General features: G+C 54.1%; 1 protein-coding gene across 5 annotated transcripts in view; it reads right to left on the reverse strand.

Annotated features, from left to right (window-relative positions):
• Window positions 1–18,046, reverse strand: part of STK10 (serine/threonine kinase 10) — a 112,145-nt gene that overhangs the window by 51,173 nt on the left and 42,926 nt on the right. Inside the window, exon 1 of one of the 5 annotated variants that reach the window (XM_051843614.2) lies at window positions 10,551–10,575. The exons of the other annotated variants lie outside the window; for them this stretch is intronic. The gene's annotated coding sequence lies outside the window, so the exon portion shown is untranslated. Of the gene's footprint in view, window positions 1–10,550; window positions 10,576–18,046 lie in introns of those variants that run through there. 5 annotated transcript variants of the gene reach the window in all.

The following is an 18,046-nucleotide window of genomic DNA, read 5'->3' on the forward strand; positions in this document are numbered from 1 at the left end:
AATGGCTGTAACAGCCAGAGCTGGGCCATCTGAAGCCAGGAGCCAGGAGCTTCTTCAAGGTCTCCCACGTGAACGCAGGGGCCCAAGCACTTGGGCCATCTTCTACTGCTTTCCCAGGCCATTAGTAGAGAGCTGGATCGGAAGAGGAGCAGCTGACACATGAACCAGCACCCATATAGGATGCCGGCACTGCAGGTGGAGGATACTATGCCACAAAGCCAGCCCCAGCCAATCTTTTAGAAATAATGAAATAAAATACAGTCATCCCTCTGTATCCATGAGTTCCACATGGTGGATTCAACCAGGGATGAAAAACATCAGGCTTTTTTCCTTGTCATTATCCCCTAAACAATAAGCATAACAACTGTTTACATAGCACTTACATTGTATTAGCTATTAGAAGCCATCTAGAGATGAGTGACAGTGAACAGGAGGGGTGTGCAGGTGCCGTGCAAACACTACACCGTTTTATACACGGGACTCAAACACGTGAGGTCAGTGTCCATGTGAAAACCTGAAACCTATCCCCTGAGGACCCCAAGGGACAAATGGAAAGTAATGGTAATAAATGCATATAAAAATGAATCAGGAAGTGTGGATTTAGCCTAGCAATTAAGAGACTGATTAAGATGCTGATATCCCAAATCAGAGTAGCTGGGTTCAACACCCAGCTCCAGCTCCAGCTCCTGACTCCAGCTTCCTGCTAATGCAGACATGGGAGGCAGCAGTGATGGCTCAAATGCTCAGGCTCCTGCCACCCACACGGAAGACCTGGATTTCCAGCTCTCATCTTCAGGCATCTGGGGAGTGAACCCATGGACGGCAGCTCTCGTTCTCGTTCTCTCTCCCTCTCCCTCTCTCCAAATAAACAAATAGGACTTTTTAAACACAGCATCCAAATTGTAAAGAAGTAAAATCATCTCTATTTGTAGACATGACCTTATACTCAGAGAGTCTTGAAGATTTATTCACAAAGAGTTAAAATTAATTAAATGAACTTATCAAAGTTGTAGGATAGCAAATCAGCACACAGAGCTCAGTTGCATTTCACCATGGGTTGGTCACTACGTAATGTATACACACATAGAGATACCATGCTGTACCCCATAAATATATACAGCTACTGTATCAATTATAATCGATTTTTTTACAAATTATAAAGAAAAATGTACTTCCTTTAGCATTTAAAAAGTCAGTTGCAGCCGGCGCCGCGGCTCACTAGGCTAATCCTCCGCCTAGCGGCGCCGGCACACCGGGTTCTAGTCCCGGTCAGGGCGCCGGATTCTGTCCTGGTTGCCCCTCTTCCAGGCCAGCTCTCTGCTGTGGCCAGGGAGTGCAGTGGAGGATGGCCCAGGTGCTTGGGCCCTGCACCCCATGGGAGACCAGGAAAAGCACCTGTCTCCTGGCTCCTGCCATCGGATCAGCGCGGTGCGCCGGCCGCAGCGCGCCGGCCGCAGCGGCCATTGGAGGGTGAACCAACGGCAAAGGAAGACCTTTCTCTCTGTCTCTCTCTCTCACTGTCCACTCTGCCTGTCAAAAAAAAAAAAAAAAAAAAAAAAAAAAGTCAGTTGCATTCCTATTCACTAACAATTCAAAAAGATAAAACTGAGGTGAGCATTTTGCATTTGGTTAATCCACTGCTTGGGATCCCTGCGATCCCACACTGGAGCGCCTGGGGGCCAGTGTTGCAGTGCAGAGGGTTAAACCACAGCTTGGGACGCTCTCATCACATTCCATAGTGCTAGTTCCAGTCCTGGGCAATCTGCTTCCAAACAGCTTCCAGCCTATGCGCCTGGTAAGGCAGTGGAAAGTGGCCCACGTGCCTGAGTCCCTGAAATCTACCTGGAAGAACCAGACAGAGGCCTGGGCTCCTCGCTTCAGCCTGGCCCAGCCACACCTTTTGGGTATCTGGGGAGTCAATACGCAGATTAAAGCAACCTCTCTCTCTCTCTCTGACACAAAGCCTTTCAAATAAACCAATACTTTTTTAAAAAGATTCATTTTATTTATTTGAAAGGCAAAGTTACAGAAAGAGGCAGAGATAGAGGCAGAGAGAGAGAGAGAGAGAGAGAGGTTTTCCATCTGCTGGTTCACTCCCCAAATGGCTGCAAAGGCAGGAACTGAGCCAATCCTAAGCCAGGAGCTTCCTCTGAGTTTCCCGTGTGGGTGCAGAGGCCCAAGGACTTGGGCCATCCTCTACTGCTTTCCCAGGCCATAGCAGAGAGCTGGATCAGAAGTGGAGCAGCCAGGACTCGAACCAGCACCCATATGGGATGCTGGCACCATAGGCCGGGGCTTTAACCCGCTGCACCACAGTGCTGGCCCCAACATATGCTTTTTTAAAAATTACCTAATGAAATCTATAGATTTGGGCCAGCGCTGTGGTGTAGTGGGATAAGCCTCCGCATGCAGTGCCGGCATCCCATATGGGCGCCAGTTCTAGTCCCAGCTGCTCCTCTTTCAATCCAGCTCCCTGCTATGTCCTGGGAAAGCAGTAGAGGATGGCACAAGTCCTTGGGCCCCTACACCCATGTTGGAGACGTGGCAGAAGCTCCTGGCTCCTGGCTTCGGATCAGCACAGCTCCAGCTGTAGTAGCCATCTGGAGAGTGAATCAGCGGATGGAAGACCTTTCTGCCTCTCCCTCTCTCTGTAACTCTGCCTCTCAAATAAATACATAAAAAACAACAACAACAACAACAACAACAAAAAAACAAACTTAAAAAAAATCTATAGATTTAGTGCAATGCCTTTCAAATTCTAATGGTATTTGCAATAGGAAAAGAAAAATGCATCTTAAAATTCATATGGGATCCCAAGAGACCCTGAAGAGTCAAAATAATCTTAAAAAAAGAACAAAGCTGGGGGTCTCATGCTTCATGGTTTCAAAACACCACAAACACACAGCCATCAATACAGTGTGGCACTGGCATGAAGACAGACAGACCAGCAACTCCAGAAACAAACCTTCCGTGCGTGGTTCCATAATCCGCAAGGAGGCCAAGCCCACTCAGCGGGGCAGGTACAGTCTCTCCAACAAACAGGGCTGGGAAAATGGGGACCCCCTGGAAGGGAAAGCAGTCAGCCCCTTCCTCGCACCGTACACAAAGACAACTCAGAGTGGATTAAAAAGTGAAACGTGAGACCTGACACCGCAAAACTCCCAGAAGTAAACACGGGGAAGACCTTCACGACGTTGGTCTTGGCCGTGATCTCATGGTTATGATGCCAGAAGCCCAGGCAGCACAAACACAGATAAACACGTGAGATGACATCAGACGGAAAAGCTTCTGTCTAGCAAAGGACCTACAGAAAGGGGCAAATATTGACACACCCTGTTTTTGATAAGGCATTAATCTCCAAAATGCACAAAGGACTCCTAAAACTCATTAGTAATAAAAAGGGGGAAAAAAACGATGTCCCAATTTAAAAATGGACAAAGGAGCTGAACAGACACTTCCCCAAAAAGCCATACAGGTGTGTGAAGATACATCACAAATCATCAGGGACAGGCAAATCAAAGCCACAAAGAGGTGTCACCACACACCTGCCAGAAAGGCTGTTATCAGAAAGACAAAAGGCCAGGAGAGGGAGCGCTTTCACACTGCAGGGAATAGAGACCGCTGTGGCCTCTGCAGAAAACAGGGTGCTTCCTCCCACAATAAAAAAAAAATGGAAGGACCCTGCAATCCCCCTACTGTGTATGTTCCCCCAAGAACAAAAATCAGGACCCCAGAGATGGGCCACTATTCACAGAAGCTGAGATGCGTGGAGGAATAAAGAAAACACGCTCTCTACACACAGTGGAAACTGGACAGTCTGAAAAACAGGAAGGGAATTCTGCAGGGGGAGGCAATTTGGACCTCCAGGACACTGGGCAAGGTGAAATACGCCAATCACAGAAGGACAAACACTGCAGACCGCTCTCACATGAGGGATCTCAAGTAGCCAAGTTCACAGACTCAAAGAGGAGAGTGGAGGGGTGGGCCCGGCGGAAGTGCAGTGGGTTAAATCGCTGCCTGGGACGCCCGCCTCGCGCACTGCAGTGCCTGCCTGGGTCTCAGCCCCACCTCTGCTTCCCATCCAGCTCCCTGCCCAGGTGCAGCCTCGCAGGCAGCAGATGATGGCTCAAGTAGTTGGGTCCCTGCCACCCACGTGGGACACCCGGAAGGAATTTCTGGCTCCTAGCGTAAATCTGTGGGAATTGAGAGAGTGAACCATTAGATGGAAAATTCATTCTCTCTCTCTCTCTCTCTCTCTCTCTCTCTCTCTCTCTCTCTCTTTCTGGGGAAGGAAGGAACTGCAGCCCCAGAGGTCTATCCGATACTGTACCTACTGTCAAGAGTAACGTTTTCTGTTTCAACATCTGCTAACACGGCAGATCTCACATTAAGTCCCTGCCACACAAAAATAAAAATCTTTAAAGAGAAAAAGAGCTTAGACCCAAGTGGTACAGGGTGTTGAGGGAGGTGTGAGCCCCCCACCCTTAAGGGGCGTGTCCTCAGCCCCCAGGAGCTCCCTGTTGCCCTGACGACCTTGGCCTATACACACAGCGTGGATGGAGTCACTGGCTTTCTGCTCTGGCTGGAGGCCAAAGAAACTGGAAACCTGTGTTTACCTGGATTCCTCATCAGGTTAAACTGAGCAGCTGTCACGGTGCAGCCTAAGGGTGGGGCCGGGCTACATGATCCCGGCAGCCCGCACCATCCCTCTGGGCACTGACGGAGGAATGGATGCATTCAGCAGGCACCCACCCAGTCCCAGGCACTGGGAACAAAGCAGGGAAAAAAACAGTCCCTGTCTCCCTGGAGGTCCCACTCGGGAGGCTGATCTACTCCTTTGGGGAAGCACTCCCTCCCAGGGGCCTGTGAACAGGGTGGCACACCCCACGCACACAGCACCGGCCCTGCACAGCTCATCCTCTGCTCAGAGCAGCCCTGGGACTGTCTGTGCCTGTACAAACCTCTTCGAGCTGTGCAGATTACGAATCAGCTCAACACTGCTAAAGACCAACAGAGCCAGGGTTTTCTAATTTCTCTTCTGCATCAGCCCTTCAGGACCCAACTCGGACATCAGGGTGCTGTGCCCATGCCAAGTCCCACCCTTCTCAGTAAGACACACAAGGGCAGGCATTGGCCCAGAGGTTAAGATGCCTGTGTTTGTAAATAAAGCCACCTCCTGGGATGCCAGCATCCCATATGGGCACAAGTTCAAGTCCTGGCTGCTCCATTTCTGATCCAGCTCTCTGCTAATATGCCTGGAAAAAGCAGCAGAAGATGGCCCACGTGCTTGGGTCCCTGCACCCACATGGGAGATCCAGATGAAATTGGTTCCTGGCTTTGGCCTGTCCCAGCCCGAGCCATTGCAGACATCTGGAGAGTGAACCAGCAGATGGAAGATGTCTCTCTCTGCCTCTCCCTCTCTGTAACTCTGACTTTCAAACAAAAAAAGATGCCCAGGTTCCTACATCTGGGCATCTGGGGTTACTCTCACTTCTGAGCCCAGCTTTCTGCTAATGCAGACCCTGGAGGGCAGTGGTGACGGCTCAAGTGATTGAGTTCTACCCATGTAGGAGAGCTGGGTTAGGTTCTTGGCTTCTGGCATCAGCTGGGCCCAGTCTCAGCCATTTGAGTACTTGGGGAGTGAACCAGAGGATGGGAGTGCTCTTTCTCTCTCTTTCTGTTTCTCAAATAAAAACAAACAAATAAGCAAACCACACCCAGAAAATGCCAAATGTGCAGGGTTCCACCTTCACAGTTTCACTCCTTGCCCTCAACCTCTGCACAAGGTATGGTCACAAGGTCAGCAAACCTGAGCCAGCCTCAGTTTCCCCGTCCGTGACACCCAACATGACTTGAGCACTTCAGCTGTGCTATGCTAAGCTCACACTCACCATCTGAGGCAGGGATCCTTAAAAGTGCCTATAAATCAGGAGGTTCATTGTGAGGATTAAACAGGATTGTGTATGTCAGGAACTGAGCACACTCCCTGGGGCCCGGTAAGTAGAGGCTTGAGACATGCTACCAGTTACTGCCAGCAGTAGATGGTATTTTACACTCGGGGAAACTGAGGCTCGAAGAGATGAAGGGCACACAAACAGTGAAGAGGCATAGCCAGGACCTCTGTGGGTGCCAGGCCCAGCCTGTCATGTGTCCAATGGAAGAGACCTGGTAAACGCCCCATCCCCCTTCCTCCTGCCTCAAGGAGGAAGCCACAGAGAACTTGAGTCACAGCCCTGGGTGGGTGGGAGAAAGGGCCTCCCTAGGCCTCCCAGTCAGCACACACATACCAAGGGAGCTTGTTCACCCGCAGATAAGGGAGCCAGGATGTCCCAGCGCAGATAAGAGCCTGTTTGGACCACCCACCGGTTTTAGACTGAACATTTACAGCCCCAGGCTGAGGGCTGAGTCGGCACTGCCACAGCCCCTGCATCCCCAGGCTCGCCCAGCCCAGAGGGGAGGCAGCAGCAGCATCCCGGTGACCAGACTGTGCCACAGTGCCCTCCCCTCCCGGTTCTTCCCTGCGGCCAGCACCATGTCCTGGGCTGGTCAAACTCCTGGAGCTGCCGCTGCACCTGCCCCAGCCGGCAGTCAGGACACAGCCCTCGGCCGCCATTGTCCCTTCGCTGGGCCTGCTTTGGGCCGCTGTTTTTTCCTTTCTGGAAAATGAAATGCCCACAATCGGTAGGGTCATTTGCAACACTGACATTCCAGGGGTCATAGTGACTGGCGTCACCTCATCATTGAATGAGGAGTTTATTTTCATAAAGTCAGCTCCTATCAATCACCCATTACCAGAGCCTGGGACCTATGACAGCAGTCCCTTGGTACCCATGGGGGATGCAGTCCGGGGCCCCTCTGAGACGGCACAGCATTTATGTATGACCAACGTCCTCCTGTGCCCCTTAAATCATCTCAGGAAGACACAAAATACCTAACATAACATACATGCCGTGCAGACAGCCATCCATTCTATATGGCTTAGCAGATAAAACATTCGGCACATGTCCAATACAAGTGCACTTTTCCCCCAAGTACTCCTGATCCATGATGGTTGAACCCACAGACAAGGAAGCCACGGACCTGGAGGCTAACTCTGCATGATCGGTTGGTATGGGCTGATCGAACGTGAATGAAAGAGTTCAGGGCCCTCAAGATGCCCAGACCTCAGGGTAGAACACAGCAGAGGTGACTACCATCACTGATAGCCAGATCTGCGCCCAAAACTGGGCAAAGGGCAGCCCAAGAGAGCACAAAGGGTGGCTGCCACTCTGGAGCTCCTAATGTGCACCTGGCACTGTGCTAAGCACTCCTTTCCATAGGCCCATGAGCAACTACACTTAGTCCTGTTTTATAGATGGAGAAACTGGGCTTTGAAGGGGCCGCTCAGCTCCAGGGTGTAACCCAGACACAGACAGCTGACCACGCAGCCACTTTCCCTCTCTGTGGAAGCAGGCAAGGCAAGTGCTACCTACTCAGTCCCCAGGTCGCCCTGCACTGACAGACACTGTCCCCTGGGGCACAGGCTGGGGCCTTCCCCAGCTTCTCCAATACCCCATCCGTGCAGAAGACGGACAGAAGCTTCTGGTTACTCAACTGACCTTGTAGAAGGAAGTCCACTGACGCAGCTGCCAAAGAGGCCGACAGTCAACACTTATCAGCTGCCTGTCCTTGTAGGTGGAGTGTCCCCACCTCTGAGCTCCAGGCCAAACAATGTGGCCATTGAGCAGGGAGCCCACACCCACAAGGCCTCCCGGAACACTGGGCCTTGTTCCTCCACCCCCGGCCCTACCCACCACATTCACAGAAAGCTTGGGCAAGGAATTCCCAGCTTCCCCTGCGCCTGTATGAACCCTGCTCCCTCGACAGAAAGGAAGGGCTCTGGGGTCCTGGGGCGGAGCGGATGACTTGGGAGTTGTGTGTGCGCACGTTTGAGTGGCAGCTCTGCCAGGCACCTGCTATGCCTCTTAGCCACAGTCCTCGGGGTGGGGATGACTCAGCCCTGACCCCACGCCACAGATGTGGAGGCCAAGGGGCTCCACCTCCAGATGTGTTCGCCTAAGGCCCTAGGCATCTCTGGGATGGAACTAAGCTGACTCAAACTCTGGGATACCCAACCTGGCCCTGTCCTGCCCATAGGTCAGGTGCCCTCGCTTCAGGGTCAAAGTCCCCAAGAGGTGGAGTCCACTCCACCTTCATCAAAAGCCAGGATCGAGGCTGGGATCAAGTTTGGATCAGATGCAAACCGGACTTCCAGCCGCAAGAGAGACACAAAGGCAGTTCCCTGTCCACAGAGACGACTAGGGTCTCTTTTGTCTGTCTGTCTGTCTGTCCAGCCACCACTCCCAAAAGCCAGCTCTGCTAGGGAGAGTGCCGGACTCAGAGGGGGAATAGCGGGGCCATGACCCTGCCCTGAGTTGGGGGTGGAAGGGAGATGGGCAGGAAAGAGTATCTCAACTCAGCTAAGGCAGGTTTTATAGCTGCTGCTGGGGGTGGGGACAGCTAGGATTGGGAAGCAAGGGAGAGGGGTTGTGCTGTGGAGATGGCACTGGCTGGCTCCTGGGGCACAGGCAGGGCTGGGCAGTGCTGCCAGCAAGACTCAGGGTGGGCATTGCCATCATAGCACACCCGTAAGGACAAGCCCTAGGCTTCCTCCACTCCCTGTCTGACCTGTGAGGGAACACGGGGTTCTAACTCTAGAGCCCCACATGCCTAGGTCCCAGGATGACCTCAGGAGAGATAAACCTCAGAGAGGTGAGCCTCCATGCGCTCATCCATCAGGTGGGAGTAACAGGAGGACCTGCCTCCCAGGTCACCAGCACTCGGGATGACGCGGGCAAAGGTTTCAGCTCGGTCCCACGACCATGAGTCATGGCAGAGCCGGACCGGTGTGGGAAGCTGAAATGAGCAGCTTGTGTGGGGAGACCGGCTCCGCACCAGCGCCTGCCCCACAGCACTGAAGGCACAAGCCTGCAGCTCCCGGATGACGACCAGAGGCAGCCCTGCGCACGCACCTCGGGCGCCGACATCACAACTTGATTGTGTCTGCTGCCTGCCCAGCCCGCTCCCTCCCGGGGAATGTGAGCCACCTGAGAGCTGGCCTTTGTGTCTCTGCCCCACACCTGAAACCGCCTGGCACACACCCTTGGTGCTCGGCCAACACTTGTAAACGGATGAGTGAATGAATGAATGAATGAATGATGGCCGCCCTGCCTGCTCCGGGGAGGAGGGAGTCCAATCACACCAGCTCATGCACGTGGCCAGGCAGACTCAGGGAGGTCCTACGGAGACCCGCCCAGCAATGGCAATAGCTGCTGACGGTTTCCTCAGGGACAGCACAGCCCCTAGGCCCCCTGAGGGATTGGCAGGGGAGTGGCCAGGCAGGAAGCAGTGCCCCAAGAAACACAAGGACAACAGAAGATACACATACATATTGGGGCCAGCGCTGTGGCGCAGCAGGTGAAACAGCCACCTGCAGAGCTGGCATCCCATATGGCTGCCAGTTCGAGCCCCAGCTGCTCCGCTTCCAATCCAGCTCTCTGCTATGGCCTGGGAGGACAGTGGAAGATGGCCCAGGTGCTTGGGCCTCTGTACCCATGTGGGAGACCTGGAGGAAGGCTCCTGGCTCCTGGCTTCAGATCAGTACAGCTCTGGCTGTTGTGGTCATTTGGGGAGTGAACCAGCAGATGGAAGACCTCTCTCTGCCTCTGCCTCTCTGTAACTCTGACTTTCAAATAAATAAAATAAATCTTTATAAAAAAATGCACACATACACACACACAAATACCACCCTCGGTTTCCACACTCCCCATGCAGGACTGGAATTATCAGCTCCACCCAGGGCCAGTCAGGAGCTATAAATCCAGAAAGGCTGCCTGAGGGAGGGGGCAGGGGCAGATGGGGGAGCAGGTGTCTATGTACAGAGGTGGCTGCACTTGACCAGGTGAAATAGATGCCGCGCCAGAATGCAGCCCGTGGGGTGGCAGCTGTGAGGCCTTCAGGCCACGTCACATGTCAGGATGCTCCCGTGAGACGCGCTGGTTTCCAAAGGTCCACACAGCGCCTGTGCTTCGTGCAGCTGGGAGCCTGTCCATGCGCTGGCCCACAGATCTGCACCGTGAGGGCCACTCCTGACTTCAAGTTACCCTGACGGGGCCACAAGCGGGGTCTCTCATGCTGGCCACACTGCTGGGAAGGCAGCACCACCACCCCCAGGGTCCAGTGGGGGAAACTGAGGCTCTGAGGCATGACAAGACATGTTCAGGGTCACACAGCAGGACTACAAGGGTGGGAATGACACAGCAAGTGGGGGACCAATGCCCTGGAGGAAGCCATCAAGGTCACAGGGCTCACTATGACCCACAGGCAGGGGATGCCCGAGACGTGGTGGGCAAAGTCCCCTGTTGTTCCGTGGCTATGACAGAGACACCCAGCCTGGCCCTTCCAACAGCAGGATCCCAGCCCGTCCATCTGCAGCTCCCCAACTCCACCTGCTCCGGCCAGGGCCACCAGCGGCACCAGGAGGAAGGGTCTAGTTCTGGGCTGGAACCCACCTGGGACACCTGGAGCCACTGTCACTCTACGCCTCTGGCTCTCGGTCTTCACATCTGTCCAGCAGGGGTGACAACATCTCAATCCCACTGAAATGGGAGGGGTCAATGATATGATCATACAAGAGCCCTGCAGAAGAACCCAAGAGAAGGTTCCGGCAAAAGCTTGCTTTCCGTATCATTACATGGCCATCTCCTACCTCCTATCAGCGTCCCCTGCCTTCTGACTCACCCTTGAGGACAAGAATCCCGGAGCTTCCTCACCTGCTTTCACCTCCCTGGGCCTTGGGTGTCCCATCTGTAAAATGGGAATATGGCAATGCGGTAATAACACGCCTCCCTCCGATGACAGGAGCCTGTGCACACCCTAAAGTGCTTTGCAAGTGCCATGTGAGTGAACATGTAGGGGCCCCACAAGCCCAACCCACAGGTGCACCAGGACCCCAGAGCACACAACACTGTCAGGAAGGGTCGCTGAGGCCACCCAGGGGACTACAGATCCTGGATTCAGAATCGCAGGCACAGGGGCTGGGACAAAAGGAGGAGGCCCGGGGTGCACAGCCTCCAGCCCAGAGCCCACCCCCTCTCTTTCTAGCGCATGTGGCACTGCAGGCCACCTGCGGAGGACACACAATCTTTGTTCTTCAGCGTTCTGACTTGTGCAGGGCCAGATCTGCGACCTCTGCCGCTGGCCGAGGGTGGCCTCGGAGCGTGGTCACGTAAGGCCATGGGCTGCCCACACCCTGCTCTGTGACCCTGGGTCCTGCACTTCCTCTGCAGGAGGCTTGCCTTGAGACAGGCGTCCCACTGTGCCAGGCCCAAGGTCACAACTTCAGTCCCTCGTGGGAGAGTCTACAGCGGTGTTCTTGGGCTGGATTGCATGTAGGGGGCCCTGGCAGACTGCAAGGACACGGCTCCTGACTCCCTCTCCCTTCCCGACGCACGCTGGGCCCTGTGCTGGGGACCTTGGAAGGCAGACGGCTGAAGAACAGCTGGATAAGGGAGGCACCGGTGCTGAGCAAGAGCTCTCTGTGTGCCCAGCCCTCTTCTAGACCCTCTCAGTGATGACCCATTTTACAGCTGAGAAAACTGAGGGCCAAGGAATGAAGGAATTTCTCAGGTCCCACAGGCAGTAACTGGCAGGCAGGAGAGGGATCTGACCCCGTCATCTCCAGGGGCAGATCTTTCGGTTTTCAAAGTGAAGACCGGCACATTTTTGGGGTTCCCCAGCTCTCTCACTCCTCCAACCACTGCTTCCTGTGCACACACACACACACACACACACACCCCTGACACGCATGTTCAGCAAATGCACAGATTCCTGGGAAGCCTATCTTTGGACTTCCCTGGCCATCTTGGCTTATACACCCGCCAGGTCTGGGTGGCAAACAACAGGGAGAAGCAGGGTGCATACGAAAAAAAAAAAGTCCTCTCCCACACTTTTCTGCAAACACAGTCCTCTCGGTCCTCTTGACCTTCCTCAATAGGGACAGGGTGTGACACAGAATTCATGTTCTCCTGACTTTACTGTAAGAAAAGCAGGGCAGGCTGCGCATTGTGGCACCGTGGACTAAGATGCGGACTGGGACACCTGTATTCCCTATTAGGGTTCCAGGTTGAATCCTGGCTACACTAGGCTGTTTCTTCTTTTTTTTTTTTTTAAAGATTTATTTATTTATTGGAAAGGCAGAGTTACAGGCAGGGGTGGGAAGGAGACAGAAAGAGAGAGATCGTCCATCTATTGGTTCATTCCCCAAATGGCCCCAACAGTCAAGGTGAAGCCAGGAGCCTGGAACTCCATCTGGGTCTCCCACAGGGGTGACAGGAGCCCAAGTACTTGGTCTATTATCTGGTAGTTTCTCAGGTGTATTAGCAGGGATCCAGCTCCCAGCTAATGCACCTGGGAGGCATCTGATGCTGGCCCAAGTACCTGGGCTCCTGTCACACATATGGGAGACCCGGATGGAGTTCCAGGCTCCTGGCATCAGCCTGGCCTGGCTGTTGCGGCCATTTGGGGAATGAACCAGTGGCTGGAAGACATCTCTCTCTCTCTCTCTCTCTCTTTCCCTCTGTGTGTCTGTGTATGTGTGTCCCCCTTTCTCTGCCTTTCAAATAAATAAATAAGCTTAAAAAAAAAAAAAAAAGTAAAGGCAACCCAGGCACGCTGCACAATGACAAGCAGCCGTCAGCCTCAGCACTGGGGACGTGTTACAGGGCAGTGAGGTCTGGGGCAAGCTAGGGGCGGGGGTGGCCCCATCCCAGGCATCTGAAGCCGGGAAGAAACATCCTCAGACTGCCCAGGGTTTTATGGGACAGCTTCTGACATGACACCAGCCACCGATTTTTAAAAACATCACGTTGGGGCCAGCACTCTGGAATAGCAGGTAAAGCCACCGCCTGCAGTGCCGGCATCCCATATAGGCACTGGTTCAAGACCCGGCTGCTCCACTTCCAATCCAGCTCTCTGCTTTGGCTGAAAAAGCAGTGGAAGATGGCCCAAGTCCTTGGGCCCCTTCACCCAGGTGGAGACCCAGATGAAGCTTCAGGCTCCAGCTTTGGATCAGCTCAGCTCTGGCCATTATGGCCACTTGGGAAGTGAACCAGCAGCCGGGAAGATTCTCTTTCTCTCTCTGCCTATCCCTCTCTCTCCCTCTAACTCTGCCTTTCAAATAAATAAATAAATCTTTAAAAAAAAAATCACACATGCCAAACACAATGTGTCTGCAAGCCAGACCTGGCCTGAGATGACCAGTTTGTGACTTTTTAAAATAGCTACTTTTATTCATTTATGAGTGTGAGTAACACTTAGGGATCTGAATAACACATTATAAAGAAAACCCTTCTTGAATGGGGAAACTCTTCCAACGGCACTACAAAAACCACAGCTCTTTTGTACTTCATTTTAAAACCATTAAAAAGAAAAGAACGCTTTACATTCTGAGTTTTCTATAGCTATTTTTTAAAGATTTATTTATTTATTTATTTGAAAGGCAGAGCTACAGAGAGGCAGAGAGAGAGAGAGAGAGAGGGAGAGAAAGAGAGAGAGGGAGAGAGAGAGAAAGAGGGGGAGAGAGAGAGAGGTCTTCCATCTGCTGGTTCACTCCCAGATGGTCACCATGGCCAGAGCTATGCCAGTCTAAAGCCAGGAGCCAGGAGCTTCTTCCAGGTCTCCCACACGGGTGCAGGGGCCCAAGGACTTGGGCCATCTTCTACTGCTTTCCCAGGCCATAGCAGAGAGCTGGATCAGAAGTGCAACAGCCGAGACTCGAACCCTGCCCACATGGGGTGCCAGAGCAGCAGGCTTTACCTGCTATGCCACAGCGCTGGCCTCTAAAACTATTTTTTGAGAAGAAAATAATTCACTGACTTTAAAAAAAGAAACTTTTATGGGCAGGCATTCAGCCCAGTGGTTAAGACACCAGTGAAGACACCTACTCCCCGCATCACAGAGCCTGGGTTCCACACCTGCTCCAGCTCCCTGCCTAATGAACACCCTGGAGGGCTCAAAGTGATCGGGTTCCTGACACCTAGGAGAGAGGCCAGGAGTATGCTCCTGGCTCCCGGCTCCGGCTCCAGCCCTGGCCTTGGGGAATGAACAGCAGATGACAGCGTTTCTCTCTCTCTCTCTCTCACTCATTCTCTGACTCCCAAATAAATAAATTAAAATTTGGGAAATTTTGAAATCCTAATTTAGAAGATTTAATTTATTTTAGAAAAATTAGTAGGCCATGCTATTACCTGGGCAATCTTTTCAGATCGGCAAGTCCTACCCAGCCTCTCTCAAGGCGGTCTGCGACTTCGCTCTGAGTGTTCACACACACAGCTGTGGCCTCTGGCTCACAGCCACCCCCAGCGGCAAGGGGCTGTGAGTGGGAACGACCATCATTCTCAGCCAGGAGCCATCTGTCCCCACCCCACGCGGCAGTCTGCGGCATCCATGGTGGTGGTGGTGGCCCTGGCATCCGGCGGGCAGAGGCCAAGGATACTGGTGAGCACCCACAATGCACAGGGCCGCTCCATCATGGCAAAGACTGCCCTGCCCCCAACATCCCCAGCCTGAGGCTGAGAAACCCCGGCACCGGCCGGAGCCCCCAAGTTCCAAGGAGCTTCTCAGGGCAGGCACGTGGGGACGCTGAGGCCCCAACCCCGAACAGCACCGTGAGCTCTACTGCCTGCCCAGACATTCCTGGAGTGTCCCGCAGGAGAGGATTCCACAGCTGCGCACCCTGGGCGAGCCCAGCTGCAGGAAATGAGAGCTGAGATGGGAGCCAGAGGAGCCAGACCCCGGCCTCAGGGCAGAGAGGTGAGTCCCTGCCCCCCCCCTCCACCCCCATGACCCTGGGTCCTAGCCGACCCATTCCACATGTCCCCGCCAGGACAGCATCCCGGCACGCCCTCAGGGGGAAGCTCTGGGATAAGGAGATGAGTCTGGGGCACCCCAGCCCCCCTCCCCATTCCTTCCCACCCTTCCCAGTGTAGCTGGGGCTACTGAGCTAAAAGCACCTGTGAAAAGCTCCTGGATTGTCAGTGCTTAGGCTGCAGGCTTTGGTAGGCAGGAACACTGGGCTGAAACATGCCAGAACTGGCTGCTCTTCTTCTGTTTCTATTTATGGCAAGCGGGTCCTAGTTTAGGGTACCAATATGAAGGATCTTTTTAAAATACATGTATTTGGAACCAGCACTCGGCAGGTTAAGCTGCCGTCTGCAATGCTGGCATCCCATAAAGACAACTGGTCAAGTCCCAGCTGCTCCAATTCCAATCCAGCTGTGTGGTAATGGCCTGGGAAAGCAGCGGAAGATGGTCCAAGTGCTTGGGCCCTGCACCTGTGTGGGAGACCTGAAAGAAGCTCCTGTGCCCATCCCCGGCCATTGCAGCCGTTTGGGGAGTGAACCAGCAGATGGGAAGATCTCTCTCTCTCTGTCTCTCCTCATTCTCTCTCTGTAACTTTGACTTTCAAATAAAAAATCATTTTTAAAAAATCCTATGTATTTAATTTCTAAAAATGGAGTCACCTTTAAACGCCACTAGCTCTTAAGGAGGCCGGAGGATGGATAAGCTTGGGGAGGGGTAGCAGGCTGTGACTGCAAGAGAGCAAGTTCATCCCCAGGGAGACCCAGGAAGACCGCAGGGGAGTGGAGGGCCTTCGATGCCAAGCAAAGGAGTCCTGACGTTGGCAATCAGCGGACAGGTTCCCGGCAGATCAACCTGCGGCACAGGAAACCCAGGGGCAGTGGGACTTCTGACCTGGAGCTGTGTGGTCTCCAGGGCAGACGGGGGGCAGGGAGGCCTGCTGTGATCTTGCCTATCCTTGCTCTGAGCTCACGTCCTCATCTCCTCTCTTACTGTCTGGGGGTGATGCGATCACATGGCATTCTCAGGAAGGTTCCCCAGGTCAAAGGCAGAGAACCTGCAGGAGAGCGGGCTGCCGGGAATGAGGAGTCGGAAGGGGGGTGGGAATAGAAAGAAGGACGTGGGGGCAAAGGGGAGAGAGGAGCAATGGCCTCTACAGGGCAACCACTCTGTGCCAGACACTGCTATCCATACCTAACATCCCTGCCTCACTCCTTGCAGTGATGCTACGGGCGAGGTTTTCTCATCATCATGCTCACTTTGGAGACAAAGAAATAGACTTAGGGGCAGCTGTGGTGGTGCAGTCACTCCTTGGGAGGCCACGTTCCATATCGCAGCACTGGCTGCTCGGCATCCCATTCAGCTTCCTGCAAGTGCATCCTGGGAGGCAGCAGATGACGGCTCAAGCGCTTGGTTCCCTGCCACCCTGTGGGAAGACTGGATGGAGCTCTGGATTCCCGGCTTTCGCGTGGCCCAGCCCTGGCTGTTGCAGGCATCTGGGGAGTAAACCAGCGGACAGAAGATCTCTCCCTCCCTCCCTCCCTCTCTCTCTCTCTCCCTCTCTCCCCTTCCCCCTCCCCTCTCTCCATCACTCTGCCTTTCAAGTGGGTGAAAATAAATAAATAATCATTTAATAGATTAAAAAAATAAAAAGGGAACAGAAACTTGGGAGGTATCTAAAATCCCAAAGTCAACACTGAACCCCGTCCCCCTACCACAGGGCAGGGAAGAAAGAGCAGAGTCAGGGACTGACCAGCCAATCGCCAGGGGAGAGGGCAGTTCCCCCTGCCTGGACCCCTTATTTCCCAACACCTACTCTGAGATCACAACGCTCCCCTCCCTGACCCCATCACCCCTACCACCCCTCCCCCATCCACCCGGCCTCCCGGCTCATGGCCTTTGCACCTGCTGCTTCCCTGACCCTCCCCCAGCCAGCCTCCTTCTCAAACTACCTCCTTAGAGGGGACCCCTGCCCATGCCCAGGCAGTGTCTGGCTCTGTCCCTGGGCCTCCCCTCCCAATTCTATACCCATCATGGCTGTGTGCCCCTGTGCTTACTGCCGTCTCCCCTAGCAAGCCTGCAAAGTCTACGAGGACAAGGAGTGTATTTCTCTCGCTCACTGCTAAATCCCCAGCCCCTCAAACAGGGCCTGGCACAAGACAGGTGCTCAGCAGGACATGGTCAAGGCCATAGCCTCCTGCAGCAGCACTATCTCCTCTCTCCCTGGGGGCTCCCACCACAGAGCTCTGGTCTGGCCCTCTCCTAGCTCTCAGCCCATGGCCACTGTACTTCCTAGTCCCTCCTCTGGGCATTTTGTGCCCCCATCCCTGGGGGCCTGTCTCTGGGGCCCCTGCGGAAGGTTTTCCCTGTCCCTGCTGCTGAAGGCACCTGCTGCTGGCCCCGCCCAGGAACCTCTGTCACATTTCCCTATTGATTTTTCTCCCACACTTACCGCCTGCTTAAGTCCTCTCGCTTTATTTGCTTTCATGTTGTTTCTGCCATCAGACTTTGAGTTCGGGGAGGCTCACCATTGGGGACATTCCCCTGGGAGGTGCCCAGGGCATGAGCCAGGAGTAGTTACACTGAAGAGACAGCCCTGCTAGCAACCACGGCTCTTCTTCCCAGAGAGCTCGTGGGCAAACACTTAGCAGCAGGTCCCCACCTCGGGCTGCCGGGACACAGACTGGCAAACAGACACCTGCTGAGGTCCTGGAATCTGGCCTGGGCTGGGCGCGGGAACAGCAACGAACCAGAGGGCACTGGTGAGGCCAGCCCTGGGTCCCCTGAATTCACCCATGTCAATGTCACACCAAGGCAGAGACTGGGAGTCATCCCTAGCACACTGGGCTGCTCAGGACAGCAGCCTCGAGCCACGCATGGCCATAGGACCCCCGAAATCCAGCTCTTTTCAACGTGGCTGTTAGAAATGTGAAACCAGGGCGAGCGCTGTGGCACAGCAGGTAAAGCTGCCACCTGCAACACCAGCATCCCATACGGGCCCCAGCTGGTGTCCCGGCTGCTCCACTTCCCATCCAGCTCCCTGCTGATGCGTCGGGGAAAGCAGCAGAGGATGGCCCAAGTTCTTAGGCCCCTGCAACCACATGGGAGACCCAGATGAAGCTTTTGGTTCCTGGCTTCAGCCTGGCCC

This window comes from Oryctolagus cuniculus, chromosome 6 (assembly GCF_964237555.1).
Source record: "Oryctolagus cuniculus chromosome 6, mOryCun1.1, whole genome shotgun sequence".
NCBI classification, from domain to species: Eukaryota; Metazoa; Chordata; class Mammalia; order Lagomorpha; family Leporidae; genus Oryctolagus; species Oryctolagus cuniculus.